At 45.2% G+C, this 9,400-nt stretch overlaps 1 protein-coding gene across 5 annotated transcripts in view; it reads left to right on the top strand.

Moving 5' to 3' along the window:
- Positions 1–9,400, top strand: part of LOC146196872 (rap1 GTPase-activating protein 1-like) — a 207,472-nt gene that overhangs the window by 63,769 nt on the left and 134,303 nt on the right. The window contains exons 2-3 of one of the 5 annotated variants that reach the window (XM_084598565.1): positions 23–104; positions 8,255–8,343. The exons of 2 other annotated variants lie outside the window; for them this stretch is intronic. The gene's annotated coding sequence lies outside the window, so the exon portion shown is untranslated. The remainder of the gene's footprint in view (positions 1–22; positions 105–8,254; positions 8,344–9,400) is intronic. 2 more of the 5 variants (XM_084598564.1, XM_084598566.1) reach the window with 2 other exon arrangements.

Below are 9,400 nucleotides of genomic sequence, written 5' to 3'. Positions count from 1 at the left end.
AGCTGCGTGCTTCTGCGTACAGGACGCCAGGCCCGCTACCTGTTAGCAGCAGCAGCGGAACCAGCAGTAGCAGTCACGCATCTGTCATTACGGGCCTTGCTCTGGTATGTGCTCCACAGGCCGATATACGCCGTTTCTATAGCGGCGCGCGCTCCATTCTCGTGGAGTGCGCGTGAGTGCTGCTTCCTCTCGCATGCTATCATCTCTCGAGAGGAGGAGGAGCGGGAACGCTGTTTGCCCGAGAAAGCAGCCAGGTGCTCTTGCTCCCGCCAATGCTCCCCCCGCCTTATCCTCCAAGACTACGAGTGGTCACAATGTACACCGAGGACGCTTATGACGTTCTCGGGCCGGAAGTGGCGGAAGAGAGCAGCCGTCAGGCAACCGCAGTGCTTCTTGCTTGCTTGTTTTCTCCGAAGACGGCGCAAATAAGGCTTTCTCTTTCTGCGTGCCGTACACGACGACAAAGGCGGGCGAGGTTTTCGAGTGGCTAAAAAGGAATCTCTGTAAGAAGCGAGCCATTCGGAAAGAATGCGGCTCATTCCTCAAGAGGATTCCTTTTCTTTTCTTCTGTTTTCTTTTTGTGCCACCAAAGTGCTATGCTCCAGATTACGCGCAGACCGGGCTGAATCAAGATGTTGGCCGTTATGGTTGAGGCTCGGAGTTCCCGCTGCCGCCTAGGCGGGTTACAGTGCCGAAGGATTTGTGCACGCCCAGGATAATGATGAACCGCTTTGCAAACAATAATGCTGGATTTCAGGGATAGAATAAAACGGCGGCTGAAGAAGAAAAAAAGAACAACTGTCTTCTGTAGATGGAAAACAAGGGGAGAGTTGGATGACGGCAAAACCTTGTCTTAGTGATTGCGAAGTTGCTACTCTTTCACATGTACCGAGCTTTTCTCTCATGGCTTCACATGGATGGCACGCATCGTGTAGCATATACCCTTTTTAAGTTTAGGCGCGCCATGGCATCCAAGCACAGCGTAAATAAGAAAGGACGCGTTCTGCAGCAGCGGAGCAGGCTTACCTGTGTTTAGTTATATACCAGGTGTAACATAAATACCCAAGAAAGTAGCAGGGGAGACAGCGGCCGATGTAGCTCAGTTGGAAGAGGTTGGTTGGTTGGTTGGTTCATGGGAAGGGAAAGGCGCAGTATCTGTCACACTTGCTCTGTGGACACCTGAACCGCGCCGTAAGGGAAGGGATAAAGGTGGGAGTGAAAGTGGATAGAGAGAAAGGGGGGCCGTAGTGGAGGGCTACGGAGTAATTTCGACCACCTGGGGATCTTTAACGTGCGCTGACATCGCACAGCACACGGACGCCACTTCGTTTCGCCTCCATGGAAACGCAGCCGCCGAGGCCGGGATTCGATCCCGGGAACTCCGGCACAGTAGTCGGGCGTCTGTGCCGGAGTTCCCGGGATCGAATCCCGGCCTCGGCGGCTGCGTTTCGATGGAGGCGAAACGAAGTGGCGTCCGTGTGCTGTGCAGAGGTGGGCAACCTCATGAGGTTTCGACCTCATGAGGTCGACCTCAACCTCAAAATGACCTCAACCTCACGGAGTGAGGTGAGGTTGAGGTGAGGTCGGCTATAGCTCAAAATATTTTGAGTGAGGTCACGAAATTGGACCTCAACCTCACGCGTGAGTTTGAGGTTGAGTGAGGTCGTAATTGTGTGAGGTCGAAATTGTGAGGTCCAGGATTTTTGCTGTTGCCGCGGCTTACTTCGAAGAGCGCCTCTTTTGACGCGGAGTTCGAGCGTACTGCCGCGGTGTGCCCGTCGACTCTTGATGTTCGGTTACCCCCCGTTCGGACGATCGGATGCCGTAGCCCCTGCCCAGGCTTCCCTCAGGTCTTCTTGGAAGATTTTTTTTTTTTTTTTTACGACACGAACTCCTCGTGCCCCCCGCCCGCCACTCCCGTTTTCTCTGACTTGTTTGTGCCGATGCTTGCCGCCGGCTCAAACACCCAGAAGCGCGCAAAGCACATAACTCAGTCTGACCCGCGATGCTTTTGTCGGATGCCGCAAACAAATAAGCAAACTAAAAAGCGAAGCAAATTGTCTTTTGCGCAGACGGCGCAAAGCAGAACTGTTTGTCGTATGCATGCCCGTTCCCAGGCGCTGACGTCACGGCTGCTGCTTTACATTCGATGAAGGATCCCGCTGTACATTACACGGAACCTTAACAGAAAATGGTGCAGCGAAATTGCATGGGATGAAGGTGCTAGCGTTTCTTACATAACCAATAAAGCGGTAAAACATGCAAGATGATGAGACGGACGGCACAGTTTATAAGACGCAACTGATATACAGGAAAGAAGCCTGCGCATGTTAACCATTTGCCTAGGTAGAAGAGGCAAAAAAAATTATATGGGGCTTGTAAACAGTAAAGCCCAATGAAAACAAAAATCTTTTTGCTCCGCTAAGGCCCTTTGTTTCTCTCTCAAATTCTCGTGAAACCAGGCAATGCAGGAGGAAGGATGATGGTAAGAGATTCTTAACTTCATAATATCAGGTCTATCTTGAAATCACTTTAGGCGCAGGAAAAAAAAAAGAGAAAAGCGTTCTCCTACATGTTTTTATAAGTTAAAAACTACTGAGATGTTTTCTGACTCAACATTTTGGTGTCTAGACAGACGAATTAGTGTGGCAAACTGAGCGTGTCTCTTTTGTGCTGCCGTCTGCTCGAGACGGACAAATCAATCGGATGAAAATTTGTGTGGTCAGATATCGGAGTAATATACTCAGACATTCGTTTTTTCTTTAAAAATCCATTGAAATATATGTGAATGAAACTAATTACATGCTAGCACTGACGAATGCAGTACTACGTCGATGTCTCAAGCCTTCTATACCCTCTGGGAAGCGCAGTTCTCTTTTTTTTTTAGTGTGCGAAATTTCGTATACTTTCGTCAACATGGTATTTCTTTATATATATTTTCTTGTATGACATTTACGTTCGTGTACTGGCGAACAGAGAACAGGCTTCTTCCCTCACATTTGGCTCTTTCTTTGGCATCTTTCCAGAGGCCCATAGCACAACCCTCCTTTCCACTTACCGGAGCGGTCATTTAGTTTCTCTTTATTTTTTTATTTTTTGCAAGTATTGCAAAGCGCGATGTAGTCTCTGAAAACGAAGCTGACACATTCGCTGCTGCCTTTGGTGTGTATTGGTGACAGTTCGGCATTCACTGCATGAGCAAAACCTAGAGCCTAGAGACGGACGGCGAAGGGAGGAACGCGTACACAGCAGGGAGCGCGGTCCCTCCAGGCTGCTTGATCGCCTCCTTTCTGTTGTTCTTGTCTTTATTTTACGTTTATGTGCTGTAACTACACGACACTAACGGGGAAACGGTTTCTCTGGATGCACGTGTAGTGCATGCGACGAAGCAGCTTCGGAGACACCACCGTGTAATCTATTAGTTCAGTCTTTAAAGGAAAACAAGTGAATAACACAAAGAAGCTCGTCTCAGACTTGTTGGAGAAATGGTATCCAGTATTCTGTTCAGATGTACAAGTATTTGTATCGTTTTTTTTTGTTTTTTTTTTTGGGGGGGGGGGGGGATTTGGACATTTTGGTCCGGCGAAATTTGACTGCAAAATGGTTCACGTTTAACCCTCTTTCCTAGCAGTTTCGAACCCTGCAATTTTTTAATGTAAGCGTGGTGTTCGAAGAAGCAATTTCGCCAATTCTTGCAATACGCCTCGGGATCACAGAATTACAGACAAACACCTAGGAGTGACCGGTTGGGACCTCGTAACATCCACAGCGTTCCTCTGAAATTTTCTGAAGGTACATTTGTTTACTCGGCGTTGGCCGAGTTTTGTGATTATTTGGTGTGTTGCTGTCTTTCTTCTTTTGTTTGTTTTGTTGGGGATTTAGTCATCACGACAAATCGTTTCATGAGTATCTTTTATGGAAAATTCGTGCCCCGTTAATATGGACGACCCGAATTATGAACAGTTTTTCTGGGGACGAAATTTCTTCAGTGTATTTATGCCTCGTTAATGGAAAAACTAGCTGTTTGAACAATGGACAGGGGAAGAATGCATAGAGCCCACTTGGGCCCATGTATTTTTGTCTCGTTAATATGGACATCGTTTGAAAAATGCAGGGGAATCCGAACGCAAGTTAAAGAAGGGCGCGCAGGCCGGGAACCTATGCGACAGCCGATACGGTCGGATGCCTGAACTAGTCCTGTGGAGTTGGAAAGAACGAAAGCGGGCGTGTGGTCGTTTTAAGAAGGGGAGGGACGCAAGAGCGGAAAGGAACGTACACAGAAAACCGAGGGTCAGCTAAGTAAGAAAACCCTGAAGGGAGGGAACCGGGAGATTTCTGGGTGCAGCGGCAGCGCCGCAACGAGAGGCCGCAGTCGGGAAAACAGCAACATGTGGTCGCAATAAATTCTGCTGAACGTGAACAGAGAGGCCGGTAAAAGCGTAGGAAAGAAATAATAGGAAGAAAGACAAGCGCCAAAAAGTGGGGGTGGGAACTGAAGTTTTTCTTTCCCAAAACACAAAGTGTGTTCCATGAAGCCGTTAACGCTTTTCGGTCAGAGTTAAAACACACTCACGAAGTAGAGCGACAAAAGAAAGGCGGCGAGCACGCAACCAGGACCGGGCGTCCCGCCCTGGACGCCCTTCCTTCTCATGCTCCTGGTTTTCGTCACTGTTGGGGTGCCGAACTGCCACATTTCGCGCCCCGGGCGGTCCGCATGTCGGCTTCGCCTTGAGTCAACGATGCGGCCTTGACAAGGTCTGAGCTCTTCGTAGTCGGTTCGCCGTCGTTCTAAACTGTACTTCAGCTTGCAGTGCTTGTTTCATAGGAACACATACAAACGGCACAGGAAAGGGCTGTTCGATAGCCCTCAGCAGCCTGCCAACTTGACTGCCTCGCTTCCTCACATAAACAGTACAAGGCAGAAAAAAGAGAATCAGAGGAACGGAAAGGCGGGGAGGTTAACTAGGCAAAAAGAGTGCAAAGAATCAGGAGCCTGTAACCCTCAACTTTAGTCTGACTTTTGGCATGGCGGGAGTTGAACGCAAAAAAAAAAAATAATAATAATAATAATAAAAATAAAAAAAAAAACGGAGCTGAACGTAGGCGCGAAGCGGGACATCTGTGAATACAAGCGGCAAAAGCCATCTCAGTTAATCCAAGCCGTGAGGGACTGGACCCAAGTTCAACTAGGCCTCAGCCTCGCCAGGTCGACGGTAGCATCAATACTACAGGGCTCTGATAAATGGCTCAACGTCGGCATCGCTCATCGCAGAGTCAGCTACAGTCCGACAGCGCCCAGCACAATTCGAAGAAATGGAGTCAGCCTTGTTAATGTGGTTCGGAAATGTGTGCGCGAATGGTGCTGTCGTGAGCGACGAAATGCTTTAACAGAAGGCTCGCTGCCTCGGTAACATTATGGGTGCGCACCCTTCCTTCTCCTCCGTCTTGATAGGTTTTACCTGTGATGACTTACGGAATTTTTGTTCAGTAAAACAAGGATGTTTACTCAGAAAAATTATTCTACGCTATGTATAGGCATTACTAACTTCAGCTACTCATGAGGATAGCTGACAAGATTTAAGAACAGACATGACATTTTGGGTCGACGGATTCAAGGAGAAGGGGGTAACATCGACAGCTCGGCTGTTTTTAATTAGAAATTTAATTTAAAAAGCTGTCATTAATTATAAAGTTTTTCTCAAAAATATACTTTTCATTTTTATCATGACTCGTTATTATGGATGACTCGCGTTATGGACAGTTTTGGTCGGAAACCAAAGGGTCCATACTAACGAGGCACGACTATATTCCTATTATTTCCCCAATTTGATGTGTACGGTCGCAAGACAATGTACAGTGTATTAAAAAACAATGCTTGGCAATCATCAATTTGTTTTTTTTTTCGAATTAAGAAAAAGAGCATATCGTTATTGTTGCCATCGTCACTAGGGTCAACAGCATTTGTCTTTTCAGGATATAGTAAGAACTGGCTTGTTTTATTTCCAATAGGGATTTTATTCATGTTGGTCGGATGGGATAAACTCTTTGTATTGCACTATGGGCCTATGCGTAGTAATGTGGTACCCATGTAGGCCTTAGAATAAAACGGACCAAAAAATGGTAGGCGAAGAGGGGGAGAGGATTGCTACTTTAGTGCAGGATTAGACATGGAGTCTCCGGAGTTTTTCTTTTATCCGGGATATTAATTGTATAAAATTAAGAGTAAAATACAGCCTTCATACGGCAAAATTCTGGCTTGCCTATATATGCTAGGATTACCAAGAAATGTATATTTGCTAAGTTACGGTTTAATTTGATGATTCTTTTTTTTTTTTTTTTTTTGAGGTCGAGTGCCCGACCTCAACCTCACATTTTGAGTTTGAGGTGAGGTTGAGTGAGGTCGCCAATGGTCACCTGAAAAGTGAGGTGAGGTCGTCTGGGGGACCTCAACCTCAATTTATGAGGTTGAGGTTGAGTGAGGTCGCCAAATATTTTTTGAGTTTGAGGTGAGGTTGAAGTTTTTGAGGTCAAATGCCCACCTTTGGTGCTGTGCGATGTCAGCGCACGTTAAAGATCCGGACGCGATATTCGGAGGTCGTGGGTTCGGTCCCCACTATCGGCACGTTGTTTTTTCTTCTACTTTGTCTTTAATTACCTTTCCCCTAAACAGATTACATACTAATTTCTGTGATTATCCAAGTAAACATTAAAAAAAAAAAAAAGCAAAGTATCATCCCCAACGCTTTACTTGGCCTCGCCGACTGTTGGCTTCTTTCCTTCATGCATTATAACGAGCACCCTCATTTCCCCTTAATTGATCTGCTTGTAGCTTACGGGGGTCTCGGTTCTGGCAGTCTTGAAGCCATAGGTAGCGTAAGAGGGTTCTAGCACAGCTTTCGCCCTCGCTCTTGATCACGTTCTACGTGACGCTGGCGGTAACAAAGGACGTACCACGTCCGCCGCTATGGCTGAGGGTGGCGCTGGTGAACACTCTCAAGGTTCGTATACAGACAACATAAATACCCAAACAAGTAGCAGGGGGGACAGCGGCCGATGTAGCTCAGTTGGAAGAGCACCGGACGCGATATTCGGAGGTCGTGGGTTCGGTTCCCACCATCGGCACTTTGTTTTTTCTTCTACTTTGTGTTTAATTATCTTTCCCCTAAACAAGATTACATTACTAATTTCTGTGATTATACAAGTAAACATTAAAAAAAAAAAGACATAAGGTAACATCCCCAACGCTTTCCTTGGCCTCGCCGACTGTTGGCTTTCTTTCCTTCATGTAGTATAACGAGCACCCTCATTTTCCCTTAATTGATCTGCATATATATATATATATATATATATATATATATATATATATATATATATATATATATATATATATATATATATATATATATATATATATATATATATATATATATATATGAGGAATCCCGATCAGCCGCCTTACGTACCGCAGGGAATTTCTTTTTTTGAAATGTCTTAATTAGCGAATTATGTTCATTTTTGTAATTTACTAAATATTCACTTTAGACCATTAATGTGAATAGGTGGGAGAGCACCGTCAGAAACCCCCATTAACTGCGATAAATAAAGTGTCGCGTGTATCTTTTTTTCGTGGCTCCAAAGAAAGCCCGCGAAATACAAATAAAATCACGTGACTAGCGCATTCGCGCGCCACGATTGTGGTGCTCCCAGTCATGATTTCAGTGAATGAAATTATCTGCGGCCGTGTGTCTTCGGCCCCGTTGCAGCGGCAGGCCTTTATGCTTGCGATGGTTTCTTCGCGCGCGTCAGCGATATATATATATATATATATATACATATATACATATATATATATATATATATATATATATATATATATATATATATATATATATATATATATATATATATATATATATATATATATATATATATATATATATATATACACACACATTCTTCAACCTTTTGTTGCGCTTAAGTCCCGTTCCCGACAACCCGCATAGGCTTTCAAACTGTATGCCTTTTTTTTTCTTTTTTTTTCCTTTCGCAGTTCCGCGGCCTCCCTATTTTACAGAAGCCCATCCAGTGCTCACAAGACTTAGTTTGTAAGGGCTGTGGATTCAAACGCTGCTTTGAGCGGTTCAGCGCCCCTGCTACCGTAAATTTGGTTAGCGCGGTAAAAACTAAGATGGAAATTCAGTGACCTCTCTCTACGTCATCTTTTACTGGCTGTTCTCTTTTCTTTTTTCTCCAGTGGGCTACACACACGACCACAGTTCGCTCGATTTCTGCGGCTGTTGCCTGGCGTACGAGGGACGATTTCGCCGGCACATGCAGACAAGGGTGAGCCTTTGTCGCCTTCGTAACGTTTAGAAACCTGCTGCAGCTAGGGCAAGAGGACGAAGCGCTTAAAGAGAGTGACGAGTGCGAGTAGGATAATAATAATAATAATAATAATAATAATAATAATAATAATAATAATAATAATAATAATAATAATAATAATAATAATAATAATAATAATAATAATAATAATAATAATAATAATAATAATAATAATAATAATTGGTTCACGGGGAAGGAAAGGCGTAGTATCTGTCACACTTGTTCCGTGGACACCTGAACCGCGCTGTGATGGAAAGGAGAAAAGTGGGAGTGAAAGTGCAAAGAGAGAAAGAGGAGCCGTAGTGGAGGGCTACGGAGTAATTCGATCACCTAGGGAACTTAAACGTGCGCGAGCAGAAACGAACCGGAAAAGGGCGTGGTCGAAACATACGTGCCGCGAATTAAGCTGTTAATCGCTAACATTCCTGCGCGTGCGCTTTATTGCCTTTGGTCCGAGGACACGCAGACAGGCGAGCAGTGGCGGTTAAAGTTTAGAAGCCCCGTAAAAGCACACCAACAAAAATGCGCCGCCTTTCGTGCGGCTAGGATTGTCCAACTCCTGTGGTTTAGTACTGGTAAGCTTTGGTGCTCTGCCTCTTGTCTTCAGATGGCGAGATAAGAAGCATAGCAATACATGACGGTGTGTGATGCAGCCGAAGCAGTCCCTTCTTGAGCAAACAATAACTACAGGGAGTGCCAGTGTTGGTAGCCGCGAGTTATGTGATAGATTTTCACACGCGACGGTCGTAAAAAGCACAGCTGCAATAAACCTTTGTTTACTCTTCATCGAAAAGCTAGGCGCCTGTGTGCTGTGCGGTGTCAGTGCACGTTAAACAACCCCAATCGAGGACTCCGCAAATTTCGACCACCTAGGTGGTCGAAATTTGCGGAGTCCTCCACTGCGGCGTCTCTCATAGCCTGAGTCGATTTGGGACGTTAAACCCCACAAACCAAATCAATTCTAAAAAAATCTTCAATGGGAATTTTTATTTTTTCATCCCATTGTCTATAACAA

The sequence above is a fragment of the Amblyomma maculatum genome, chromosome 3 (genome assembly GCF_055883805.1).
Source record: "Amblyomma maculatum isolate TAMU_Amacu chromosome 3, ASM5588380v1, whole genome shotgun sequence".
NCBI lineage: Eukaryota > Metazoa > Arthropoda > Arachnida > Ixodida > Ixodidae > Amblyomma > Amblyomma maculatum.
This window is presented reverse-complemented; position numbering and strand designations above follow the sequence as displayed.